Source organism: Elaeis guineensis, chromosome 6 (genome assembly GCF_000442705.2).
Source record: "Elaeis guineensis isolate ETL-2024a chromosome 6, EG11, whole genome shotgun sequence".
NCBI lineage: Eukaryota > Viridiplantae > Streptophyta > Magnoliopsida > Arecales > Arecaceae > Elaeis > Elaeis guineensis.
In genome coordinates this window covers 120,529-137,597 of record NC_025998.2, presented here as the reverse complement: position 1 = coordinate 137,597, position 17,069 = coordinate 120,529, and the positions used below count along the sequence as shown (strand labels likewise).

General features: G+C 38.4%; 1 pseudogene; it reads left to right on the top strand.

Moving 5' to 3' along the window:
* The first annotated feature begins 612 nt into the window (after positions 1–612).
* On the top strand, positions 613–15,780 carry LOC105047814 (uncharacterized; annotated as a pseudogene).
* The last annotated feature ends 1,289 nt before the right edge of the window (positions 15,781–17,069 follow it).

Genomic DNA, 17,069 nt, shown 5'->3' with positions numbered 1-17,069 from the left:
GTCTCGTTTTCTCCCTGTTTGAGGGAGAAAAGGCTGTCCGACGTTCGCGGCGGCCTCCTGCTGGTGCTGAAGTGAGCCACGAAAGAGTGTGCTCGAGCTGCCCGAAGGAGTGGATACTCCCCGATCGAAGACCGGAGTACCAGGCCCTGGCAGCCTTGCGGAGTGTGGCGGGGAAGCCGATGCAAAAGAGAGCGTCGGTTGCCCCCTGAATCGTCATGAGAGCTTTATAGCTCTCCAGGTGGTCGATTGGGTCAGTGGAGCCGTCGTAGGGCTCCACGTGCGGCATCTTGAACCGATTGGGGATCGGTTCATCAAGGATGAGCCGGGAGAGAGGTTGAGCGGTCTGAAAGTCGACGTCGTTTGAAGACTTCTGCCCGTCCACCTGCAACTGCGCAAGCCGACGGTCGATTTCCTCGAACCTGCGTTCGTAGTCGTCCGTCCGCCGGTGCTGAGAGACCCCAGGGGTGGAGTCTCCAGAAGAATCCGAGAGAGAGGCGGACGGCATCCGCGGGCGCTTCTCCTTCCTTGCCCGTTCCAGGCGGGAGGGAGAGTCTCGCCGGGATCGATGGGTGTCGCGCCGCGGCCGTTCCTCCTCCTCCCGATAGGAGTGCCATGGTCGGCGCTCCTGCGAGGGTGATGGAGGTCGACGCTGCTCCTGGAGATCATCGGACGTGCCGCGGGCTGTTCGGCCGGTGACGGTGGCAGTCGGGCCGGCTGTTGCTGAAGGCTTTTAACTGCATCCGTCAGCACGGTCATCTGCCGTACGATCGCCGCGATCTGCGCATCCGTGGTGACCGCGGGGTGTGGGGAACTGGGTTCCGCCGTGGAAGGTGGCGGAGAGGTCTCTTCCCGGCGGGAAGAGCGCCTCACCGACCCGGTGATCCTCGAGCGCTGAGCCCTTGTCTTTGTCATCAGAACTGCTGTAAACACCGCCCCTACCTGGCGTGCCAATCTGTTGCGGCCAATCCCCTCGTCGCCTGATCGCCGGGAACGAGCGTCTGCAAAAAAGGAAGTCCACACTGACCGGAGGCGGCTCCGGCGGGGACCCTCCGACGGTCAAGTCAGAGAGGTGACTGAGCAACAGTGAAATGAAGACAGAGAGCTCAAACGAGAGAGAGAGAAAGAGAGAGAGGGGGAGCAAGCCTGTGGTTTCGAAGTCCCCCTGCACTGTTGCCTTCCCCGATATTTATAGTGGGGCGCAGTATGGCGCCGTCATTAATGGCGCGGACAATTGAGGAATTGTCAACTCATTGTAGACTGTCAGAGTCGCCGTGCAAACGTCACACCGCCGTGGGGCTGTCAAATCACTAGGGTTGACAATGCCCTAGGCGGGATAGTGCCCTAAGGTGGCAGAGCCGCATGTCGCTGTCAGGGCTGACAGGCTCTAGCGGCTGTACGGCGATCGGAGGAGTCGACCGACTCTAGGTCGGTGGCCATCTGTGTGGCGTCGGGTGGAGATTCGGACCCCTTTGATGGTCAGCCGGGCATGTTGCGAGAGTCGTCCGTCGGACTTCCCGGTTCAGTAGCCCGGAAAGTGGAACAGGTCCGCCCGACCGGCATATCCACAGTCGGTAGAGGGCCGTTAATCGGCCGGTGATGGCGCCCGCCGATCGATCGGTCGGTCGGACGGCCGGTCGGTCAGTCGGTCGGGCGGTCGGTCGCTCCGTCGGTCGGACGGTCGGTCGGTCCGTCGGTATGCCCGATTATAAGCCGGCGTGAGCGGGGTCGGTCGGTATTCCCCAACATGTGTTTTGTTCTTTCTTTCTTTCTTTTTTTTTTTTTGTCTGCGTATCTTGATCGCGTTTTCTTCTTGCTGTTCGCCTGATGCAGCGGCATTGTTCGGTCACGCCCTCTTACTTGCACTTCTTAATTTCTCTATTATTGTTGAAACTTCCTTTCCTCTTATTTTACCCACTTTTCTTACTCTTACCTCTATTCAGTGTTTCTTTTTCTTTTTTCCCCTACTCTTTTATGGATATTAGTCCTTTAAATATTGTTACTGAAGTTTTTTGAATCTTGAAACTTATAGGCGTTCTTTTTTTTATCTCATCTGTGATTTCTTCTACTTCTTCGTCTTCTTCTTGAACTATGAGACAACATTGCAAAAGCATAGATTGGACTTTTACTAGTAACAATATTTTACTGATTGCACCAATCGATTTTTTAGTTTTCTTGGGAACCAAACCCTAAACAAACAAAAGCTGTACTTTGTTCTGTTTTAAGATTCTTAAATTATGTGGATCATGTGTGTTTCAATGTATACCATCAAACCAAGATGTACGCCAAAATGTTTGCACCAAGTAGCACGCTTGGAACATGCCATCTTTCTTATCCATTCACTTTCATCATCAGTATAAATGGTAGCGACTTGATTAGACTTACAGAAAACACTAATTAGGAATAAATGGTTATTGAGGATTTGTATAATGCATCTTGATTAGGTGGTGCAGGGATTGATGGTTATGGCCATGGAGCGTATTAAGCTGATTATTCTCAGCTGTCACTTTTGTACTTTGGAATCTCACTTGTTCTCTTCTTGATAGAATATAGTTATTAAACACCTTGAAGCTAGGTGAAGCAGATTGGTATTTCTGTTCCCACCATGCTACACCTCACAAAGTGATGAGGGAAAGAGCTTAGACCCCAATGTGTGATTGATGTGTTCGAAGCCAGTTATCTGGAAAAGTATGATACTTATTGGTTGCATCAGGATGAGGAAGCCAGCTACCTTCTCTCCTCTTAATTAAGTAATACTTATATGGACAGCTTGAGCACATGAATCAAACTGTTTTTTTTTTTTTTTGTTGTTCGAATTTTCAAAGATATTATATTGCTCTTAAAATTTTTAAGGATGCTATTTTGCTTTCAAATTGTCCTGTATCTTTTGCAGCCACGATGAAAGATTTCTTGAGTCCAATCAGTTGTATATTTCACCGCATAAGTATCCAGAATTTTTGCACCAAGAATCTTCTGTATCGTTTCATGGTGGGAATATGTTCACTACTTGCTTGGAAAGAAAAACTGTAAAACAGGACATCAATAACCTCAGGAGAAAAAAACCAGCAATATGTAGGTTATGAATGGCTGATTGTTGTAAAAATATTACTGGGACATGAGGAACATAATTGTTAAATTGAGGGAAGAAGTAAAACAAGTGGTCAGGCCATGTATTAGTATTGTCAAACCAAAGCTTTGAGAAATTTGACATCTTTCTGGATGTGGAACAAGTGATTCATGAGGGGAAAAATTGCCATCATGAGAACAGATGTAAAGAGAGCTTACCAGGAGGCAGATTTGAAAATGTGGCATGGGAGAAAATTTGTCAGTGTATGCTTGCTCAAACAAGTCCTCATCTTTTCAATTCAAATGCTTCTTAAGATCAAGCAGGAGAGACATTTAACTCTTGTTGCAACAGTGTATAGTCAATAGCGCCGGTGTACCTCAAAACCCTAAATAAATCCATGGTATAGTTTGTTGTGGAGATAGCTAAAGCTATAGGTTTTGTTTCACCTTCAGTTTATTTTGCAATTCAGTCACATACTTATGCACGGCCATATTTTGTAAGCTGACCAAAAAATTAGTGCTGGCTTAGGTTATCATGATTGTGCATTCATGAGTCTTCTATCTGTTTATATGTGTCGCATCAGATATGTTGAATTTAACTGGTAAGCATCTTATATATTTTTACATTATGTCTTGTTTCAGGTAGTCTAGGAAGTACATCAAAAATCAAACTCCTCAGTTTTCACCCAGAGTTCAAAAAGCTCAGGTGCACTGCACTGTTGACTCATCATAATCTGAAATGTGGAAGATTAGAGACACCGAATGGGTCTTAAGGAACTCAGATATGGAAAGAACTGGTTCGTGCTGCAGGATTTGATAAGCAGGCTCGGAGATTCTCAAACTCATTGGGTGCAAGATGCAGCATATCATCAGGAAGTATGTGTTTTTTCAATACAACATTTCTTTACTTATTTGCAACTATCTGTGCAGATATCAAATACTGGTTTTAGATTGTTCAGACAGTTAATTGCAGTTTGTTAGACAGATGGCTGAAATTTGTTTAAATAGTTTTTCTCATAATAGAGGGTAAGTTTTTCTTCATAATAGATGGAACTTAAATAAATCTTGATGTCTTATAACTTATACCACAGTAACAACCATGCACGGACGTTTGAGTGGGAAAAAGAAAATAAAATCTTAAATTACATTAATACGAACTGTATATAAATTAATACTATTTTTCAAAAAGTAATTCTGCATTATATGATTATATTTGGGAGAAATATTTTCATATATTTATCATATTTGGTTTTCAAAAATGATCCAAAATCTTTCCATATTTTTTATCAGATCATTCTTTTTTTCTCCCTCAAATCAGTTTAAGAAAGTAATTTTCCTCAAATGCAATTTGATTTGGAAGAAATATTTATTCATTTTTATCAGGCTGGGTTGTCAAAAGCAGTTCAAAATCTTTCCAGATTTTTCCTTTTAGTTTGGATTTGAATCCTCTCTAGCAGGGTTGGAGTGGCGAGGTGCAATCTCCAATCACGGGCCATGTGTGATTGGCATGATAGCTTGTGATGCCATGGGCCCCATGCCTTACGTGGACTTCCTAATGTGTGGGACCTGCTTACATCACGGTCTGTTGTGCCAATCACGAATCACCCGTGTTGGAGACTGGACCTCTGCAGTCCAGCCCTTGACTGGAGAGGATCTTGATCCTTCTCTTTTTTGATAATATATTGCTGGACTGGAGAGGATTGTGTTCCTTTTCTTTTTTGATAGTGTATTTCCTTTTCCTTTTTTTAACAACCATAAGTAATGAGGAGGAGGATTTATATACTGTGGAAAAGTGGGAAGGCATTTTCATCATAAAAAATGATAGACGGAATTCACAGATAATATTTTTCTAATTTTGGAACTGTAATTTTTTAATGAAGTATATATTGTATTGCAGCAACCTTCCCACTTTGAGACACCCCGAAGCTTTGTCTTTAAAAACCTTTTTTTATTTTTTTCTTCTACCTGCCTAGATAGGTTATACCTAAGTATCAGAAACGTTTAGGAGTTATACTATTTTTTTAAATCATTAATCATATAAACTAGAAAATTGTAATAGAATACAATTTGACAAGATATATTCTGTAATGTATACACACACATGTAGAAATCTTGCAAGCTTTTTCTTCTACTAGGCATTATTAGACAATTTGACGTAATCCTGATGGATATTTAGGGGTTGCTTGGACATGTGACAAGGGTGTTGTTTCCAAGATTCCAGAAGAATGAAACATGGGAATTTCTAAAAATCAGTTCAAGGGATATGTCTGTATGTTATAAATGTATATCTAGATATGCACTAGTGTAGGCATATGATCAATAATGACCTAGACCCATTTTCTGAGTTCATAAGATTTGACGAAATGGTTATTGTTGGTTATGGTGGAATTAAAAACTTTGACATATAAGTGCCAGAAGTAGAAGCATAAACATGATGGCATCATAACTTGATGGTATGAAGTTTCAAAGGGTGTCATGAAATATCCAAAGTTTGCAAGTGTCTGGCATGCCATAAAATCCGGAACTTGGAGTGTCCAGGTAACACTGGTTACTCGTGAATAAGCAGATGCAAATTCCATTGAGGTCTGGAGTGATCTGAATTATCTTGCAGTATTCAGCCTTCTTGGCCGAAATTGTAAAGCAGCTACAAAACTGATCTCAGATCTGACATTGAGAGGCAGACTGAAACAGATTTATCCTCAGATCTGATTTTGACCCTGATAACCAGCAATGATCTACTATATACTGCTATTTTTTATAACAATGAAGGGAAGAATTGAAGCAAAGATCAAGGGGAGGGAAAGACTAAAGAGTAGAAAATAGAGAACAAGATGAAGCGGTAGAAAATAGAGAACAAGATGAAGCACAAGGGTTGGGAAAGAGGTGATACAGATAGAAGAAGACTTGCATCGAAATGGTTTAATGAGATTTACAAGCATTTTTTCCTTTTCAGATGACCAGGCTGTGGAATTGGACCTATTATGAAGTGGGATCTTCCCATATAGATGCTATAGGGCTAATGATTTTTTATTATGTAACAAGGGTATCAGACACATTTAGACCATTGTTTTGAAATGCCAAATGAAGGGTTGTGGCACACTTTGATTCCCATCTGCAAAGTTATTGTTGCTCTTGCCTGCTTTTTATTCTGTTGTTCTTGGCTTAGCTGCTTCAGGCATATAATTATATACTGACTCATTAAAACATTTGCATTTATTGCATGCAAAAGTTGCATAGTTTCTATTTTAATATTTTAAGAGAAAAATAAGATGGCGGATTTTTTTGCTATATTGCATGATTTATGGTTGTTTCGTGTCACTAAACATATTACTTAATATCGTTCTTCCACTTCTAGCCAAATTTGGTATCTAAGTTTTGAACTATTATTTGACCATGGATTGAAATTCACACTTGTCTGCATGAAGGTGAAAGTCATACGAGCATTTAACTTTAATTGGTCGAAGAGTCTCTGTTGTCTGATGTTAATTGTGTGCATGAATCTGTGCTAACATGTCTCTATTTTTTTAAATAGCAGAGAACAATTCAAACATTCTTGAGTTGGAAGAAAATAGATCTAATGGGAATCAAATTATCCCAATTTCACTAGAAGTGAGTACCTCTTGATTTGGTTGACAAATATAGCTTTAAACATGATGCTGCATAAATGTCCTGCTGCATGTGCTCTCATAAAACCATGGAAGTGGATTTCATGTTTGAAGTCTGAATTTATTAGAACTTCAAGTGAATATATATATATATATATATATATATATATGGAAAGCGGAAAATCATGACTCCAATCCTGTATCTTAAGTTCTCATTTTCCTAAATTTGCTTCATAACATATTAATTTATCTAAATTTGCATGTTAGCAATTTAGTACTTGTATGCATGCATGGAAATATAAAAAAGCATTGCGTAACACTGACATTTTGGCTAAAAGAATAATCCTTAGTAACAAAATACAGCTCCCTTACCTATTTTTTCTGATAAATAATTTCAATGTGTGATCAATTTGTTAGCCTAATAGGTCTTTACCTTGAAAAAAATAGTTTCTAGTCCGAATATCTGCAGCTATTATAAGTTAACAAAGGCATTGATTTATTTTCTTCCTCAAGTCATGAACCATAAGTAGCAACAATTTAGTAATACGGATTACAGGGGACTATACATCATTCCATATTTGCTGGAAAGCTTATTGGTCTATCCAGTGATTATTTGGGTTCAAATTTCCAGGTGGAGCCATTGCTCACAGCTGTTTGTGATGCAACTTCTGTCGCAGAGTTTAAACTGGATGTAAGCCATTGCAAACTATAAACATTATGGAAGAATAGTCATTGTTATTTTATTTTTCGAAAATTGTAATAAATAAGTTTAATTTTATTTCTGTGTATTTTATCATTGTTCAGAATAGAGTAGAGAAAATTAATTGTCTATTTCATCTAGCCTCTAAAGGACTTTTATAGGCACTTAGATACTATATATTTGGACATCTATTAAACATGGTAAGATCCTCATATATATGGTTATAACCTAATATGGTTATAACCATATTACATACTGAATTTTCTCTAACAATATATGGTTATAACCTAATATGTTATAACCATATTACATACTGAATTTCTCGAACAATATATGGTTGCAACCTGATATGGTTATTACCATATTACATACTATATTTTCTGACACTCCCCCTCAAGCTGGAGCATATGTATCAAATATTCCTAGCTTGGTACATAAGGAAGAAAAATGAGTAGGCCCAAGAGCCTTAGTAAAGATATCAGCCAACTGACATTGTGTGAGGAGTAATAATCTTTTCTAATAGAACAACATCCCGAATGAAGTGACAGTCGACCTCAATATGCTTAGTTCATTTATGAAAGATAGGATTGTTTGCAATATATATAGCAAACTGATTGTCACAATGCATCACCATAGGTTTAGAATAAGAAACGTCAAGTTCTCTTAACAAAGAATTGACCCACATCATCTCACAAGCTATGTGAGCCATTGCTCTATACTTAGCCTCACTTGAACGGACCATTACTGTTTGTTTATTACTTTTCCATATGATAAGATTTTCTTCAACAAAGATGCAAAAATCTGATGTGGATCTCCTATCACTCACCAAGCCAGCATAGTCAACATCAGAATAGGCTTCAATTTGTAAATGTCCATTTTTTTATACAAAAAATCTTTTCTTGGGGCTCTTTAATGTAATGCAAGATTTTTAACACAGCATTCCAATGACAAATCTTAGGCTTCTGCATATACTGACTCACTACCCCTACTATGAAGGAGAGGTCAGGTCTTGTGATTGTCAAATAGATAAGCTTTCCCACTTGTCTACGGTACTGAGTGACATCCTCAAAATCATCTCCTGAATCATCAATCTCTAGTGGTAACTGAGAATCAATAGAAGTAAAGCTTGGTTTACAATCAAGTAAGCTTGTCTTCATCAATAAATCAGTGGTATATTTTCTTTGAGAAAGAAACACTCCTTGCGACCCATATGCCTCTTTAATTCTCAGAAAATATCAAGGTTTGCCCAAATTTTTTATGACAAAATAGTTCTCTAAGTGTTCTTTGACCCGAACAACCTCATCATGATCACTACTTGTCAGAAAAATATCATCCACATACACTGCAAGAACAACCAATTCAAAAGATGTTTGCTTCATAAAAATTGAGTGATCACAAAACTTGAGCCTCCTAATAGGTCTTGGGAATAGATATGGAAAATAGAGATCCAACAAAAGATCAAAAACAAGGTAGAAGATAATCAAAGGTCATAGAGGCAGATATTGGGTACAAAGTACAAGATCTTTTACCCTTTCGTAATGCAATAGGCAATTCTGAACCTGTAAGATGGTCAGCAGGAATCTCAGATGGAGAGACATGGTGGTGGTAAAGATGGAGGAGCTCTTTTCCCGCGACGACTGTAAACCTGCAAAGATGGGAGTAGAAGTACTAGAAGATGGAGTTATAGAAGTTTTGGAAGGAGCAATAGGCAGTGGAGTAACACCAGATAACTCGGAAGAGATGAAAAAGAATGAAGTGGTTTCAAAGGAGACATCAGCAGAGATAAAGTATGGTTTAGAAAGAGGATCATAACATCGGTATCCTTTCTGAGTGCGAGACTATCCCAGAAAGATACACCGAATAGATCAAGGAGACAACTTGTCTCTGCCAGGTCCAAAGAGATGAACAAACACAAACATCTAAACACTCATTGGATAAGAGAGAAGGGTTCTTCAGAGGGATAAAGAATGAAAAATGGAGATTTTTCATCTAATATACTTGATGAAATCTTATTTATAAGATAACATGCTGTAAGAATGGCATCACCCCAATAAGATTTAGATATCTGCATATGAAACATAAGAGTCTGCACCACATCTAAAATATGTCTATGTTTTCTTTCAGCTACTCCATTTTGCTGAGAGGTGTAAGGACACGAGATCCGATGTATTATACCATAATAAGCACAAAAATCTACAAAACTGGACTGCAAGTATTCAGAGGCACGATCAGTTTGAAGAATTTTGATAGAAGTGGAAAACTGAGCTTTTATTTCATTATAAAAATTTTAAAATATAAAAAAGATTTCAGACCGACTTTTGAGAAGATACAACCAAGTCATCCTAGTGTAGTCATCGACAAAAATCACATAATATCTAAAGCCTAATTGAGTCAGGACAGGACTCAGATCCCAAATATCCGAATGGATTAACATAAAGGGAGAAGAACAATGCTTACTAACAGAAGAAGGAAAGGACACTGTGATGTTTTTCTAACTGGTAAGCTTCACATTTAAAACTATCCGAAGATTTGGGAAGAAGATCATGATTCTTCAAGACTTCTGTAGATGGATGACCAAAATGACAATGCCACTGATAAGGTGAACTAGAAGATGACAACACGGCACAAGCAGGAGATGTAGTATCAGTAAGGAAGTAAACTCCATCCATCTTAACACTGCCACTAATTGTCTTTCCCGTGCTGAGATCCTGAAAGAGACAATAAGAAGGATAAAACGTAACTGAGCAGTTTGAGGATTTAATAAGCATCCAATAGATAACAAATTCAAATGACATTTAGGAGAATGTAGGACATCTATAAGAATGAGTGTAGGAGAAATCCTCATAGCACCACGTCCAAGAATAGGAACTGAAGTGCCATCTGCAATATTGACAGATAACATATGAGACAATGGAGTGTATGCAAGAAAAAGATCTCTGTTATTTGTAACATGAAAAAAACACTTGAATCTAATAATCAGGACATACCAGGAGTGACTGCAGTAGCCATCCCAAGAGTTGAAGACACAACAGGTGGAGCTGAAGATATGGAGGCACTAGTGGACTGGAGAAATTGCTCATAGTCAGCCCGTGAAATCAGAACAGAGTCATCAGCGACAGGAGGCACCAACGTCAGACGAAGCTATAGAAGATGCAACACTAGCAAGATGAGAGGCAAAAGGCTTTCCAAATTTCTGTCAATAATGCTCAGCAGGATGATTTAAGTATCCGCAATGTGGACATGATAGAAAAAAATTATGTGCACATCCATGACCTCTGTGACTCCCTCGGCCGCTATGAGTACCAACAGTAAGAGCAGTGTTCTCCATCGATGGAGAAGATGTGGGCTGTAACTCAGTAACACGTAGAACATGACTCATAGTATTGCTTAAGGTGGGAATGCTATCATCAGCCATGAGTTGAGCTCGAACATGACAGAGTGAGGGATTAAGCTCAAAAAGGAACTTCACTACATAGAACTCCTTATGCTGTTGTTGAAGAACAGAAACATCAGCAGTGAGAGGATGATACTGGGCAAGCTCAGTCCTCTTTCCCTGAAGAATGCTGTAGTACTCTTGAATTGAGAGATCCCCTTGTGTAAAGAAAAGATATCTGAGTAGAGAGAGTAGATTCTTGAGACATTCTTCTCTTGAAAGTAGGTCATCCTCATGAAATCCCACATCTCTTTTGTGATGGATAGAAACATCACAGTGTTAGCAATATGAGGCTTTAGGCTGTTTAACATTCAGGTAAGAACAGCATAATTGGACTATTGCCATTTACAGAATTTTACTAAATTAGCACTATTAATAGCTTCCTTATCTAGATGATGGAGCTTTCCATGGGATCCCACCATGTAGCGAAATGCCTGAGATCAAAGAAGATAATTGGCACGATTAAATTTGACACTGGTACCAAGAGAGGTGGTTTTCAAATCATTTGAGGGAGAGGCCATAGAACAAATCTAGAGGATCTATCAAAAGAATAGGCTGAACAGCTCCAGGAGGCCAAGCGGCTGCAAGAAAGAGACCAAACAGCACAAGTGGCACAAGAAAGGATAGATCTGCAGCAAGATAGGCTGAACAACAGCAGCAGCAGAAGAAAGAGATCAAACAACAGCAGGAGAGCAGGAGAGGAGGACGGCTAAGCGTCATCAAGAGAGAGAGGTTGAACAGCACAAAGAGGTGGAGCAAACAACCCTCAAGAGAAACCAAGAGGAGAGAGGGGGATCATGCAGCACCAGAGAAGGCTGAAGATCACCAAGAGAGATGGGAGCTGCGGCTTGATTAGGGTTTGGCTCTGATACCATATTCAGAACATAGTAGAGAAAAAGCAATTGTTTATTTCATCTAGCCTCTAAAGGACTTTTATAGGCACTTTGATACAATGTATTTGGACATATATTAAACATGGTAAGATCCTCGTATATATGGTTATAATCTAATATGATTATAACCATATTACATACGGAATTTTCTCTAACAATATATAGTTATAACCTAATATGATATAACCATATTACATACTGAATTTTCTCTAACAATATATGGTTATAACCTGATATGGTTATAACCATATTACATACTATATTTTCTAACAATCATTATGATTAGTTTGCCGGCTTTGGCCTCTATTCTAAAGGCGCTTGGTTGAGAAGAATGTACCCCCACCTATTCCAAGTCTTCATCCAACCCAAACCAATACTACAAACCAAACTCCTAATTCAAATCGGTCTGCTGCTACAATTTCTCTAGCCATCTCCAAACCAAAACCTTCTACAGGTGGCATCCAGAAAGTAGCTTCAGATGAAGGATTGATGATGCTTCCATCACCAAAGGTGACTGTTCATGAACTTACTGCTCTTTATTTTTGCTAGAATTAGGCTTTTATTCAACCACAAATAACAAACAGTTAGCCAAGCTAACTGTTTACAAGATCATCACAAAGCAAATGAACTTCGTGTTCTTCATTTTCTTTCTTTTTTGAGTGGTCTTTGTGCTGATGTTACATGTTAAGCAGGTTGGATTCTTTAGGAGATCCTGAACCATTAAAGGAAAGCAGGCACCTCGATCTTGTAAAGTGGTAACTCTTTTAACTATGCACATGCTTAGGCTTTTCAATATTGGAGCTAACTAACCAGAAGCGGCTGGTCAGGCTTATACTGGGGCCTTATATGGTCTGTTTTGATAATCTGGAAAATAGTCAAAATTAGACAGTCCTTGGCCTCTCCTATCTCTTCAAACTATTCTACTTCTAACTGAAATTCCAGTATACTTTCTAAAATGCTGTTGTATGTTCTTGGTTTTCATCAACTTATGGATCTTTTATGTTATTGAGCCATTAGGTCACAGAATAGAATTGATAAGTGGTCCAGATCAGGCTGAAAAGGTGCTCGGTGCATTCATTTGGTTGCCTAGCTTAAACATTGCCTAACATAAAGTAGCTCACATTTTTTCTTTGAAAAGTTAGTATTTTCTGATGAGTATGATTTCACTACAAACACAACAAACCAAGTTCACTTTACCAATTAAACAATACTAATTGTTTAATATTTTTAATATCTTTGATTGTTGTTGAAAGTAGATTAATATAATTGCTGATCAATGAGTTATAAGCTGACATGATCATCTTAGAAAATAGTTAGCAGCAAAATACTGAAGAAGGAGATGCTGTTGTACGATTTATCAACTTATTTTGACCCATTGTTCTTTCTTCTCTGTAAATATCGCACTTATATCTCTTACATATCATTTCCCATTCCTTTTATTGATGCAATCGCATGTTACTCTAGAAAAGAATTTATATTTTTCCCACCAAGACCTAAACTAGTTTCTTTTGCAAGTCTAAGCTACTGTAGTTTTGGGTTTTGTAAATCCTCATTTCTCACGAATCTTTTAATTTGTCAATTGCTAGCATAATTTAAGAGAATCTTTCTCTCTGAGGCCTAAGTTGTCTTTGTAAATTCAATCTAATGCAATGTATACACCTATCCTTATTTTCCATGAATCTTTTCTCCCCCTTTATGACCTTAGATAAAATTTTTGCAGTGAACTATCACTGTATCTATCTGTGATTTTTTAAGATTTGACAACATCAGCTTTTCAGTGTTATTTAGCACCATGGTTGCTAAGAAGGTGCATCTTTGAATCCCCCTCCCCCCGTATTCCTAGTTGTTATAGTCATCACTACTAACAAACTTTGAAAGAAACATAAGTGATGCCCTTAGCATAATCACTACTTAAGTTTGCTTACTTTGGAATCCAATATGATGGAAACATGTGGGGACTGGATAGTTTTATTTTCAAATTTTATTAGCTTACCAGGATGTAATAGAAAATTGTGGTAGTTATTACATGATCATTGTGTAGTATGTAGTGATGTGCTACTTCTGACGCTTCTTTCCAAGTAATTTCAGATTATTTAGTTTGCTTAGACGCTTTAGAGAATCATGATGAAGGTGATGACACAATGTTGAACATCACCATTGTCTTGAGAGATGTCTGTTGATACTATGAGAGTTAAATTAGCCAAGCCATGCACAACAACAAAGTAACGAGCATTGATTGCAAGGTTGAGCTGAAAATGCTTGAGTGGAGCTGTCTCTTTTTTGCAACAAAATCAGATGGGTCTTCGTGCCGAGCATTTTCGCTTCTTTGTGATGGTTAGAGTGGCTCCGAAGGATTTCTTTCGTACTTCTTGAGGCCTTCATGCTTCTTTTTTTGCCTCGAGATACAAGTCATAGATGTAGAATAGATATGTCCTCTACTCAGTATTCTCATGGAACAGTAGTGGATTTATAAATAAGGTTCTATGAATATGAAAGATGCACGGGAAGCACCGTAGAAATTCCATAACAAAGAACTGTGAAGGAATGGGAAACTGCTGCAACACTCTTTAAGTTTTTCTGCTGTGTTTTCATATATTCTTTTATGAAAGCTTCTTGTTTCTTTTGGCCAGCTATCTGGTAATCAGTCCAACTTTTGTTTCTTGTACTGCTGTTCACAACCATTTCCCCTTCTTGTATTTTTTGGTTTCATGTAAGCTTTTCACTCCTATACCAGGTGCCATTTATTCTTGAGCTTTAATTGGTCAAGCATTTATCTGTTTACAGTTCATGGTGATGAATTCCTTTTGTTGTGGACCTTCTTCAAATGAACTGAAAATATTATCCCACCATCAAATGGACCTTCATGTTTTCATGCAAAATTATATTTGCTGAGATTTGTGTTATGTCTATCAAACTCCATTGGTTCTAGTACAATATTGTTTTTCAATGGCAGATGATTTTTCCAATCATTTCTAAATAAGGAGACTATTTATTTGTTTTTCGATACCAGTGTGATTGGACTTGAGAACATGCAAATGGCTATTTGCAGCTCTCGCTCAATATTGTAAATTTGCTAGGTTTTCCAAGATCAGGTTCTATATTTGCTTGTCTGTGCACCAACCTTCATGTTTTCAACTTCATTTTTGCCCTTAATGAGGTGATGTATGAAAAGAGGGTCTAGCACTGTCTTGTGCATGTCACCTTGGTATTTTATTTGCTGTTCCAGAAAGATAATGTGTCTGATCAGGTTGAAGTGATCCAAACTTGACATGATAACTGACAAAAGACCATGGCCTGGTCAATTACCTGACTCATTGCTGCCTTTTCTTTGTCCTTAATAAATCTTGATATACCTTGTTGTCCTTACTTCTCAGGCCGTTTCTAATATTTTATGAACAACTCTTGGCAGGGGCAAGACGGCAAGAAAGGCCAGGTTCTTTGTTACATTGAACAAATTGGTGGAGAGATTCCTGTAGAGGTACTAGTATCCATTTGTAGAAACTCTTAGATCTAGGCCAATCTAGCATGTACAAGATTTTTATTTTAGTGCACGGTTACAGCTCACTATATATTTTTCTTTCATTACTTGTTTCAGTCTGATGTTTCTGGGGAGGTAATCAAGATACTAAGAGAAGATGGTGGTAAGGATGCCAGGCTACAGTTTTGTATCATTGTTTATGTTGTGGCAATTATATGATGCTCGTGTTTTTTGCTGTGCTCTGCAGAAGCAGTAGGATATGGTGATGCTCTTATAGCAATTCTCCCTTCCTTTCCTGGGATTAAGAAGCTTCAGTAGGCAGGTTCTTTCCGTAGTTTACACAAGATTATGGACTGAATTAAGGTCTCACCGGGTGTTTTGGTAGCCAAGTTATAAAATACGGTCTTTGAGCTTTTGGCTGGTAACAATGAGCTATTTGTAAGTGCGTTCTGAAATGAAGTTTCAAATATTGTATGGACCATAGATGCCAGAAACTTTTACATGGTGCTGCATCCACTTCATATTCTTGCTCTTTGCTCACTCCGATTTTTATGTTTCCAGTTGTCGAGAAATTCTGATTGCAGTGATAAAGTTCAGTTTGTGCTCAATGATGCTATATCATACATATTTTTATCATTTACACATCTCATATAAATTTTTGCTTAAAATACCAGCAGCAAGCATGTGGTGCAAGTAGATAGTCTCAGAAAGGCAACTTTGGCCCAGTTCCTGCTTTAGCATCAGGTGCACGATCCCTTTCTGAGTTCTGGCCACCATGTTAATGGGCATATTTTTTCAGTATTTATCATCCCTGCTGTTATAGCGTTCTTGCTTAGGTAATCTAGTATATAAAGTAACTGATGTGGATCTGCGGGTGGATCGAACTTTGCCCATGTTATTTAGAAAGAGACGTGATATCGATGAACTGCATCAGACTTCGGCCGGCGAGGGCTATTAAAATACTGTTAGGCCTGGTGGCCTCATCTTGCTTTCCTAGGTAAGCAGTTGTAATGCTGCTAATTAATGGAACTCGCGTAGGTGTGGCCGCATATGTCACCCTTATGTGCCATGGAGCTTACAATCATGCACAGGCTAAGGCACGTGTAATGACATGATAGGATGCGTGGAAATGTGCGATCTTCCATCTGATTCTTTAAATAAGGTATACATTTATTCAAGACAAAAGTACTAATAATAACAAGGAAAAAAAATAGTAGTATTGACATGGTCAAGGGAAACAGACGTCTCGGTTAAGAAACCAGATTTTAAAGTTAAATTGAAATCTCATGGCCATTGACCGGCCATATTCGCTTCCTCAGACTTTCTATCCTTCTTTTTAGGGCTGAGCACGGATCATATTCGATTGGATAAAAAAAAAAATTTATTTGATCGAATTCAATTAAATTGAAAAAAATTTAACCCATTGCCAACTGTTATTATGTATAAAACTATTTGAAATCAAAGAAAATAGTTTGTAGCGGATCCGAATGGATTGTATCAGTTTGGACTTTAATATTGATACAATATTAATTTTAACTTCAATATTAATCTACTTAAACTTATTTATTTTTTTATTAATTTAATATAAAAAATATTTAAATCTTATAAGTTACAAATTTTGGACTTATTTTTGAAGCTGTACAAAATTAAACAGAAAAAAAAAAAAGATTTACTCATCTGGAAGTAACTACATCTAAAAGCTTTCACTTTAGAATTCTCTCAAATTGATATACTTCTGTCAATAATTTAACATTAATATTTTTATAAATCTAAATGGGTGATGAGATTTTTTTAGAATAAAGTATTGAAGTCTAAACGACGCCATCCCAAAATGAAAATGAATTTGTAAAATACTATATTGGTTGGATTCAATTACATACGGATGAAAAATATAGGA